The sequence below is a fragment of the Chrysochloris asiatica genome, unplaced genomic scaffold, assembly GCF_000296735.1.
Source record: "Chrysochloris asiatica unplaced genomic scaffold, ChrAsi1.0 scaffold00200, whole genome shotgun sequence".
NCBI lineage: Eukaryota > Metazoa > Chordata > Mammalia > Afrosoricida > Chrysochloridae > Chrysochloris > Chrysochloris asiatica.
Genome location: NW_006408718.1, coordinates 3,481,653 through 3,492,752, shown reverse-complemented (window position 1 = coordinate 3,492,752; position 11,100 = coordinate 3,481,653). Strand labels below are relative to the sequence as shown.

Below are 11,100 nucleotides of genomic sequence, written 5' to 3'. Positions count from 1 at the left end.
TAACAACAACAACAACAGACTAGTGACATGGATTGAACGTATCTCCTAAAAAGATATGTTAAATTCCTAACCCATCTATCCATGAATGTGGCCTACTTTAGAGATAGGATTTTTCTTTTGTTGTTGAGTATATCATATATTGCAAGAAGAACTCAACAATCTGTCTTGAAATAACAGCCAAGAATGTTTGTTAGAAGGATGTATCATGATACTATGTGTTGGTCCAGTTGTGAAGATTTTCGTTTGTTTACATTAAGGTGCAATCCATAGTTAAGGCTGTAGTCTTGGATTTTCATCAATAAGTATTTTAAGTTCTCTTTACTTTCAGCAAGTAAGATTGTATCTTCTGCGATTCACAGGTTGTTAATGACTCTTCCTCCACTCCTGATGCCATGGTTGTCTTTATAGAATCCAGCTTCATTAATTATCTGGTCAGCATGCAGATTGAATAAGTATGGTAAAAGGATTGCTCTGCTAATACATAGCTTTCCTGATTACAAACCATAAGTATCTCCTTATTCTGTTCTAACAACTGCCTCTTGGTGTATGTTCATGTTCCTTAGGAGCACAGTCAAGTGTTTTAGAATACCCGTTCTTTGCAGTGTTTCCCATAGCTTAGCATGAAGTTGATTGAATTCTTCAATTTCGTCATTACTATCTACAGTGGCTGGTGGGTAAATTTGAATAATAGTGGTATGAACTGGTCTTTCTTGTGGTTGTGGTGGTTTGCCATCAAATCAGTTCAGGCTTATAGCTACCCTGTATAGGTTCCAATGCAATATATAGCTTTTGGAGCAGAAAATCTCATCTTTCTTCCATGGAGTGGCTGGTGGATTCAATTGTTCTACCCTAGAGTTAACAGTCTAATGCATAACTCTCTATGCCACTAGGATGACACCGTCTTCCTTGATGGCGATCACAGGCAGCATTTGTACTGCAAGATACATCTTAAAATGCTCTTTTTAACAATGACAATGTCTTTGATGAAATTCTGTTTAGTTTGTCATTCCCAACATAGTAAGCCATATTACTGTCTAATTTAAAATGGCCAATGCTAGTCTATTTCAGCTCACTAAAGTCTAGAGCTTGCGATTTTGAAGGATGCTATAGGTAAAATACTAAATGATGCAGAAAGCATCCAAAGAAGATGGAAGGAATACAGAGAGTCATGTCCCAAAAAGAAATGGTCGATGTTCAGCCATTTTAAGAGGTAGCATATGATAACATGAGGTGTTTTCAATAACCTCATATGGATGAGAAAGCTGGACAGTGAATGAGGAAGATTGTAGAAGAATTGATGCCTTTGAGTTGTGGTGTTGGAGGAGAATACTGAAAGTGCCATGGACTGCCAAAAGAACCAATAGATCTGTTTTGGAAGAAGTGCAACCAGAGTGTTCCTTGGAGGCCAAGATGGCTAAGCTTCGTCTCTCATACTTTGGGCACATTATCCGGAGAGAACAGTTGCTGGAGAAGGATGTCATGCTGGGTAAGGTGGAGGGTCAGAGAAAAAGAGGAAGACCCCCAACGAGATGAATCAGCCAGGTGACATCATTGATGGCGTCAAGTGTGGCGGCGGTAGTGAGGTTGGCCCAGGATCGGACATTGTTTCGTTCTACTGTGCATGGGGTCGCTATGAGTCGGTTCCAACTCGATGGCACCTGACAACAACAACAACATGCAATAATGAGTTGATGGTACTGAAGGAAGGAGTCCAAATTATACTGAGGCATTTGCAAAAAATAAGGAGCTATGAATGATGGGATACAAATGAAAATCTTTCAACAAACTAATAATGCAGCACTGGAAGTATTCACTCATTTTTGGCAGGCAATTTTGAAAACAACTACCTGGCTATCAAATTAGAAGAGATCCATATTTGTGCCTATTCCAAAGAGAGATGACCCAATGGAATGCAGAAATCATCAAACAATGACATAAATATCACATGCAAGTAAATTTTTGCTGAAGATAATTTTTAAATGGCTGCAGCAGTACATTGATAAGGAACTACCAAAAGTTCAAGCCAGATTCAGGAGAAGGCATGGAACTAGTGCTATCATTACTAACATGAGATGGATCTTGACCAAAAGCAGAGAATACCAGATAGATACTTACTTGTGCTTTATTGACTATGCAAAGATTTTCAACTGTGTGAATCATAGCAAACTATGGATAAAATTGCAAAGAATGCATTTTCCAGAAAACTTGATTGTGCTAATGTGGAACCTCTGTTTTGACCAAGAGACAGTTGTTGGAGCAGAGCAAAGGGATACTAAATGATTTAAAATCAGGAAAGGGCATCAGTGTTGTATTATTTCACCATACTTACTCAGTCTATATGCTAAGCAAAATAATCCAAGAAGCTCGATTACATGAAAAAGTATGTAACATCAAGATTGGAGGATGACTCTGTAGCAGTCTGTGATATGCAGATGATAAAACCTTGCTTGCTGGGAGAAAGGAGAAGGTACATACTTAGTGACATAGATCAGTGACTACAACCTTCAATATGGATTGTACCTTAATGTAAAGAAAACAAAAATCTTCACAAGTGGACCATTAAATAGCATCATGATCAGTGGAGAAAAGATAGAAGTTGTCAAATACTTCATTTTGCTTGGATCCACAATCAATACCCATAGAAGCAGCAGTCAAGATATCAAACAACATATTGTATTAGTCGAATCCTCTGCAAAAGATCTCTTTAAAGCCTTAAAGAGCAAAGATATCAAACGGGTTAAGGTTTGCCTATAGTCCTGGTGTGGCACTGTGGGATAAAGCAGTGGACAACAACGTCAGTTTGAACCACAAGGTTGGCGGTTCAAACTCACCAGCTGCTACTTGGGAACCCTTTTCAAAGTCAGTATGAGTTGGACCTGACTCAATAGCACTTAACAAGGTTTGACTTACCCAAGCCATGGTACTTGGATTCTCATATGCATGAGAAAGTTGGACAAAGAAAAATCAATGCATTTGAGTTACGATGTTAGAGAAGAATATTAAAATTACCATGCATTCCCAGAAGAATAAACAAATCTGTGTTGGAAGAAATACAGCCATAATGTTTTGTAGAAACCAAGAAGGTAAAACTTTGTTTCTCATATTTTGGACTTGTTATCACCAGGAGAGACCAGTTCCTGGAGAAGGCCATCATAATTGGTAAAGTGGAGGGTCAGTGAAAAAGAGGGAAATCCCCAATGAGATGGATTGATACAGTGGCAGCAGCAAAGCTCGAATGTAACAAAAATTGCAGTATGTCGCAGAACCAGGTAGTATTTTGGTGTGTTAGGCTAGGATCTCTGAGTTTGAAAGAATTCTATGGCACCTAACAAAAGCAACATTTTTTCACAATTTCCAAATCCTAGATTCATATTTAGTGCATCCCATGTTATGATTATTAATGGATTTTTATAGCTTTTTTTCTCTGAGGTTGAGTGTTCCACATCAGAAAATAAAAATCCTGAAAGTTTAATTCCATCTACATACTTAAGGTCAACTCATCCTAAGAAGCAGCTCATCCTAAGTCATATTTTGTGTGAATTTCAACCTGAGAGGCTCATCTTCTACACTATATCTGATAGTATCCCACTGTTTCCAGTGGCTGACTATTCAGAAGTCATCTGCTTCTCCTTATTACTTAGTCAGTCATAACCTGGAAGCTCTACTGAAGCCTGTCCACCATGGGCGACCCAGCTGGTATTTAAAATACTGGTGACATAGCTTCCAGCATCACACAAACCACAGTATGACACACTGACAGATGAGTAGTAGAATTGTTTCCCTAGGTTCCGTCAGTTCAATTCCTGCTCATAATGATCCTAAATGCAACAGAAAGAAAAACTACTTGGTCTTACTCCTGCTCCATCCGCCCAATCGTTGCTGTGTTTGAGCCTGCCTGTTGTTGCAACCACTGTGTCAATAACATGGCATGTTTGCTGGGGTTTCCAGCAGTCCAGAGTATATGCAATATTTTTCACCAACACCATAATTCAAATACGTCGGTTCTTCAGTCTTCCTTATTATTTGCTCTCATTTCACATGCACATTGAGACAACTGAAAATACTGTGACTTGGACACCCCCAACAAGGCAAACCCACTACCATCATGTCAAGTCATACTTCTGGCTACATTATATAGTTTTCTGAGACTATAAATCTTCATTGAACAGTCTCTTCTTTTTCCCAAGCAACAGCTGGTGGGTTTGAACTGCCTACCTTGCAGTAAGCAGTCTAGTTCTTATCCTACAAAGCCACCAGGGCTCCAGTAAAGGCACACTTTAAAGTGCAAAGGAGTGTGTTTTATTTTTTAAAGTTCAAGAGGTCTTTTGCTGTTGTTGTTACGTGCCATCGAGGCGGTGCCGACTCAGCCATTCAATGCACAACAGAACGAAACACTGTCCAGTCCTAGGCAAACCTCACAATATGCTATGCTTGAGCCCATTGATGCTGCCACTTTGCCAGTCCATCTCGTTGGGGGGGTCCTTCCTCTTTTTCTCTGACAATATCCTGCTCCAATGACTGGTCCCTCCTGACAATATGTCCGAAGTATGAGAGACGAAGTTTGGCCATCCTGACCTCCAGGGAGTACTCTGGCTGCACTTCATCCAACACAGATCTATTGGTTCTTTTGGCAGTACATGGTACTTTCAGTATTCTCCTCTAACACCAGAACTCAAATGCATCAGTTCTTCTGTGGTCTTCCTTATTCACTGTCCAGCTTTCGTACGCATGTGAGGTTATTGAAAATACCGTGGCTTGAGTCAGGTGCACTTAGTCTGCAAACTCACATCTTTGATCTTGAACACTTTAAAGAGGTCTTGTGTAGCAGATTTGCCTAATTCAATATGTCATTTGATTTCTTGACTGCTGCTTCCATGAGTGTTGATAGTTGATCCAAGAAGAATGAAATCCTTGACAACTTCAATCTTTTCTCCATTGATAACAATGCTGTTTATTGGTCCAGTGGTGAGAATTTTTGTTTTCTTTACATTGAGATGCAATCCATACTGAAGGCTGAGGTCTTTGATCTTCATCACTAAGTATTTTAAGTCCTCTTCACTTTGAGCAAGCAAGGTTGTATCATCTGTGTATCCCAGGTTGTTAATGAGTTTTACTCCAATCCATGTTTTACCTCATATAACCCAGCTTCTTGGATTATTTGCTCATGATACAGAATGAGTAAGTTTGGTAAAAGAATACAAGCTTGTCATATACCTTTCATAATTTGAAACCATTCGGTGTCCCCTCGTTCTGTTCTAACAGCTGTCTCTTGGTCTATGTACAGGTTCCTCATGAGCACAATTAAGTGTTCCAGAATACTCATACTTCTCAATGTTGTCCAAACAGTCAAAGGTCTTTCTGTAATCAATAAAGCACAAGTGAACATCTTTCTGGTATTCTCTGCTTTCAACTAAGATCCATCGGACGTCAGCATTGATATCCCTCATTCCACATCCTCTTCTGAATCTGGCTTGAACCTCTGGAAGTTACCTGTCAGTGTAAGATTTCAGCCATTTCTGTATTACCTTTAATAAAACTTTACTCCCGTGGCATATCAGTGATGTTGTCGGAAGATTTCTGCATCCTGTTGGGTCACCTCTCTTTGGAATGGGCACAAATAACAGATCTCTTCCAGTCAATTGGCCATGTAGTTGTCTTCCAATTTTCTTGGCATGGATGAGTGAGTGCCTTCAGTGTCGCCTCACTTTGTTGAAAGATTTCAATTTTCATTCAATTCCTGGACCCTTGTGCTTTGCCAATTCCTTCAATGCACCTTGAACTTCTTCCTTCAATAGCATTGGATCTTGATCTTATGATACCTCTTGAAATGGTTAAACATCAACCATTTCCTTTTGCTACAGTGACTCTGGGTATTCCTTCCATCTTCTTTTAATGCTTTCTGCATCATTCAACAAGCTTCCCAGAGAATCCTTCAATAATATAAATTGAGGCTTAAATTTTTTCTTCAGTTCCCGCAGCTTGAGAAATGCTAAGTGAGTTCTTTCCTTTTGGTTTTCTAACTCCAGGTCTTTGCACATTTCATTATAATATTTGACTTCATCTTCTCACGCTGACCTTTGAAATTTTCTGTTCAGTTCTTGTATCTCCTCATTTCATCCATTTACTTTAGCATCTCTACCCTGGAGAATCAGTTTCAGAGTCTCTTTTGACATCCGTTTTGGTCTTTTCCTTCTTTCTTGTCTTCTTAATAACTTTTTGCTTTCTTCCTGCATGATATTTTTTATGTCATCCCACAACTCTTCTGGTCTTCAGTCTTTAGTGTCTAATGCATCAAATCTGCTCTTCAGATGATCTCTAAGTTCAGTTAGGATATATTCAAGGCCATATTTTGGCTCTCATGGACTTGTTTTCATTTTTCTTCAGTTTCAGTCTGAATTTGCATATGAGCAATTGATGGTCTTCTGTTCCACAATCTGTCCCTAGCCTTGTTTTGGCTGATGATATGGAGCTTTTTCCATCGTCTCTTTCCACAGATGTAGTCAGTTTGGTTTCTGTGTATTCCATCTGGTGAGGTCCATCTTTTGCAGAAGATATGCCCACGGGAGTACATCATTTGATTTCTATGTACAGGTACCAGATGAGCACAGTTAAGCATTCTGGACTTCCTGCTATTCACAATAACATCCATAATTTTTTATTTCGCACACAGTCAAATGCTTTTGTATAGTCATTAAAATGTGGGTAAACACTTTCTGGTATACTATGAATTGTAATGATAATTATACATCAATAAAGATAAGTTTAACAAGTCTGTATTTGTCAATAGATTGAACAACAGAGAAATATTTTTAGTGTAAAATATATAGTAGAAAAAATTAACCACAATGCACTAGGGAAAAAAAGACATGAGAGTAAACACAGGAGGGAAAAATAGAGGTGGAAGATGTAGTGAAAATGACCCTAAATACTTTTGATCGAAGGATGGGGGTAGGGAGTGGTATTCTAGACAGAAAGAAATTCTAGATGTGTGCTCTAAAATAGAAAATAAGTAATGAAGTGCAAAGAAAGTGTAAATATATTTGTAAACCTTTGTTATTGTTGTTAAGTGCTGGTAAGTGTGTTCTGACTCATGGCAACCCTGACAGGGTGTCTGAGGAGTGACCTGTGGATTTGAACTGCTGACCTGGTAGTTCAAATCGACCTTGTGGTCCAGTGTTTATCCTACAGGTTCACACCAGAATCAAAGAACATACTGTCTGGTAAAGATCATCACAGTAACGTAAGTAAAGAGTTCTAAATGAATGCTGAAAGAATGGTTAGATTTTTATAAACTCACATCTGTGTCCTAATTTATGGACATTGATGCCAAAAGGAAAAGAAATAAAGGATGTTAATTTCATATTTAGTGCATGAGGGAAAATGGAGTAATAAATACTTTCAATTCAAAAGTTTGCAAGAAAAGGAAAAATGAACTACAGAACATCAACACACATAGAAAAATGTAGATAGATAGTTTAGATGCAAGTGCGTAGTGGTTACGAATCGGGCTATGAACTGCAAGGTCAGCATTTGGAAACTACCAGCTGTTCCGTGAAAGAACGATGAGGCTTTCTGCTCCTGTAAAGATTTACAGCCTCGGAAACCCTGTACAGGTGCTGTGGGTTGGAACCGACTCGATGGCACTTAACAACAACAACAACAGGAAATAAAATAGAGTCCTGGTGTGGCGCTGTGGGTTAATGCACCAGACTGCAAAGCCATTTGAACTGCGCAAGGTTGGCAGTTCAAGATCACCAGCTGCTCCTTGGAAATCCTATACAGGGTCGCTGTGGGTCGGAATCGACTTGACGGCACTTGACAACAAGAACATATTGGTAATTACGTTAAATGGAAATAACTGAATTCTGACAAAGATGTCAGGCTGGATTCAAAAAGAAATCTGTGATACTGTTTCTGTTTCCAAAGATGTGGAAAATATAAATCATTGAAAAACAATGTAGAAAAAAAAAAGCCAATAGAAAGTTGTAGCCATATAATATTAGACCATATAGCCATAAGGCGAAAAACATTATTAGAAATAACGAGTTCATGTCATAATTATAAATGGTTCTACTCACCAGGAAGATGTTGCTGTTCTTGTTGTTAAGTGCCATAGATTCAGTTCCAACTCAAAGCAACCCTGTATAGGGGTTTCTGAAGTATGGTTGATTGGATATGAACTGCTGGCCTTGTAGTTAGCAATGCATTGCTTAACTATCCTATCCTATAGCAATAAAATTATATGCATCTAATTATGTAGCCTGAAAATACAAAGCAGAAATTTACAGTACTTAGAGAAATAAACTCAGAAATATTTTGCTCTCCAGCATAGAGATGCTAAAACAAACGGAAGAAATGAGAAGGTACCATCAAGAGGTAAGAGCAGGAGCGGAGGTGGGATCCTAACCAAAAAAGCAGAAACACCAGAGATGGAAGCAGAGGTGATGACATAGAGATACAGAAGCTGAGGACTCTAGACCCATGCAATGAGAAAGGCTGTGTGCTTGGCAGGGCAGGAGGCTGACTTTCAAAATGTGTCCTTTGGTTGTTTAAATGAATATATATTTTCTGTGTTTTGTGTGCATCCCTTTCCCCCACCCCACCCCTCAAAAAAGGGAATAGAGATAAATACTGTTAACTGATGGTGCATGGAGGGGATTGTAATCAGAGCCATGAAACAAAATATGATGGCTGAGTACAAAACTGATGATCTGCCCTGTAAACTATCGCTCAGTTCACAATAAAACCTTTAAAAAAAAGAGGGAGAAAGAAATGAGGAGGTAAAAGAGCTGAACATAAAATTTCAAAGGGCATCAAAGAAGACAAATATTATAATAAAATGTGCAAAACTTGGAGTTAGAAAACCAAAAGGGAAAAACATGCTTCTATGTACTGAGAGAACTGAAGGAAAAATTGAAGCGTCAACTTGCGGTATTGAAGATGGTGCTGTAGGATAAGCACTCGGCTGTAAGGTCAGTTTGAACTATGTTTGAACACAGTTTGAACAGTGTCTCACAAGCTATTCGTATGGTTTTCCGTTGCTAAATATTCTGAAGTAGTCTACCTTTCCTTCTTCTGAGTCTGTCTTAGTCTTGAAGCGCAGACGAAATATGTCCACCATGGCTAACTCTGCCAGCATTCGATATACCAGTGGCATATCTTTCTACATCACAGCAAAATGCAAGGTACCACAGTGTGACAAACTGCTGACAGACAAGTGATGGTTCAAAGAAACAGCAAGTAAGAAATCAAGTGACATGTTGTACTGGATAAATCAGCTGCACCATATCTCTTAAAAGTGTTTAAGTGAACCAAGCCATGATATCTTTAGTAGACTCATATGCGAGTGAAAGTTTTACAATGAATTAGAAAGACCATAGAGGAATTGTTGCATTTGAGATAATGGTGTTGGAGAATATTAAAGTACTATGGACTACCAGAAGAACAAACAAATCTGTGTTGAAAGAAGTATAACCAGAATGCTTTTTAGAAGCCAAGATGGCCAGATTTGACCTCTCAATACCTCGGACATATTATCAGCTGTTCTTGGAGAACAACAGCTGATAATCTTGTTGGTAAAGTGGAGTGTCAGTAGAAAATAGGGAGACCCAGTGAGATGGATTGACATAGTAGTGGCAGAAGCAGTGGGTTCAAGTGTGACAATGTTTGTGAAGTGGTGCAGGATCAGGCATTGTTTCATTCTGTTGAGTCGGAACAAACTCAGAGGCACCTAACAACAATTAAAGAAGAGCCCTTAGCCCTGATGTGGCACTATAGGATAAGCACTGGACTGTTAACTGCAAGGTCAGCAGTTCAAACCCATCAGTCACTCTTGGAAATCCTACACAGGGTCATTATGAGTCAGAACCAGCCCAATGACACAAAATAAAAAGAACAAAAATATCCCTGAAAGAGATCATATTCTGGATTGGAAGACTCAAGATATTATAAAAATGGCATATGCCCAACGTGAGTTACAGATTCAATGCACTCCTGACAAGTTTTCTTTGGAATTGGACAAACTGAATAAGTGATGGGACTTGCTCTAACATCTTCTCCTTATAAACAGTAGATGTGTGACAGGGCTTCAAAAAGTTTGTGGAATGGTGGAATTAAAAGGTAATTGACCATTAAGGGAGAAAAGCACAAGCGGAATGCGAAACCTTATCCAGAGAAGCAGTGACACCAGAGATGGAGGCAAAGATGAGGACATGGAGAGAGGGAGCAGCTGAGGACTCTAGATTCATGAGAAGAGAGGGACTCAGAGATGGAGGCTAGGAAGCAGACTTACATAAGGTGCCCTTTGGTGGTGTAAGTTATTGTATATGCCTGAGTATTTTTTTTAAAAGAGCTAAAGTGAATAGAAAGAAATACTGTTAACTGATGGTACGTGGAGGGAATTATAATCATTGTAATGAAACAAGGTGTATGATTTGTTGAATGTAAAACTGATGATCTGCCCTGTAAACTTTCACTCAATTCACAATAAAAACTTTTTTTAAAAAAAGAAATAAAAAAAAAAAAGATAATTGAGTTTTTCCACGAACATTTATAAGTCCTTTCCCCCACCCCCACTACTATTTACAGCAACTTACATGGCACCATAAGGACCTCTGGTAGCATACTGGTTATGAGTTGGGCTGCTAACCTCAATGTCAGCAGTTCGAAACTACCAGCAGTTCAAAACTACCAGCAGTTCTGCAGAAGAAAGATGAGGCTTTCTGCTCCCATAAAGATTTATAGCCTCAGAAACCCTGTGCAGGGTCGTTCTGGGTTGTAACTGACTCGACAGCACTTAACAACAACATGGCACCATAGGATAAGCACTCGACCTCAAGGTTGGTTTGAACTGCAAGGTTGGTGGTTCAGACTCATCAGTCACTCCTCAGAAACCTTTTACAAGTTCTCTATGAGTCAGAACCTACTCAACAACACACAACTACAACAATAACAGTTATGATCTTTTCAGATTATGACTTAGATGCCATCAAGGTCTTTAGATTGAGGAATTATTATGCTTGAATTATATGATGATAATAGATAATAGAAAGCATCAATGATACCTTTTATTTCTATCATTGTATTTTTTTGTGCTTGCCT

General features: G+C 38.9%; 1 protein-coding gene across 2 annotated transcripts in view; it reads left to right on the top strand.

Moving 5' to 3' along the window:
- Positions 1-11,100, top strand: part of LCORL (ligand dependent nuclear receptor corepressor-like) — a 293,246-nt gene that overhangs the window by 90,788 nt on the left and 191,358 nt on the right. The window lies entirely within an intron of this gene.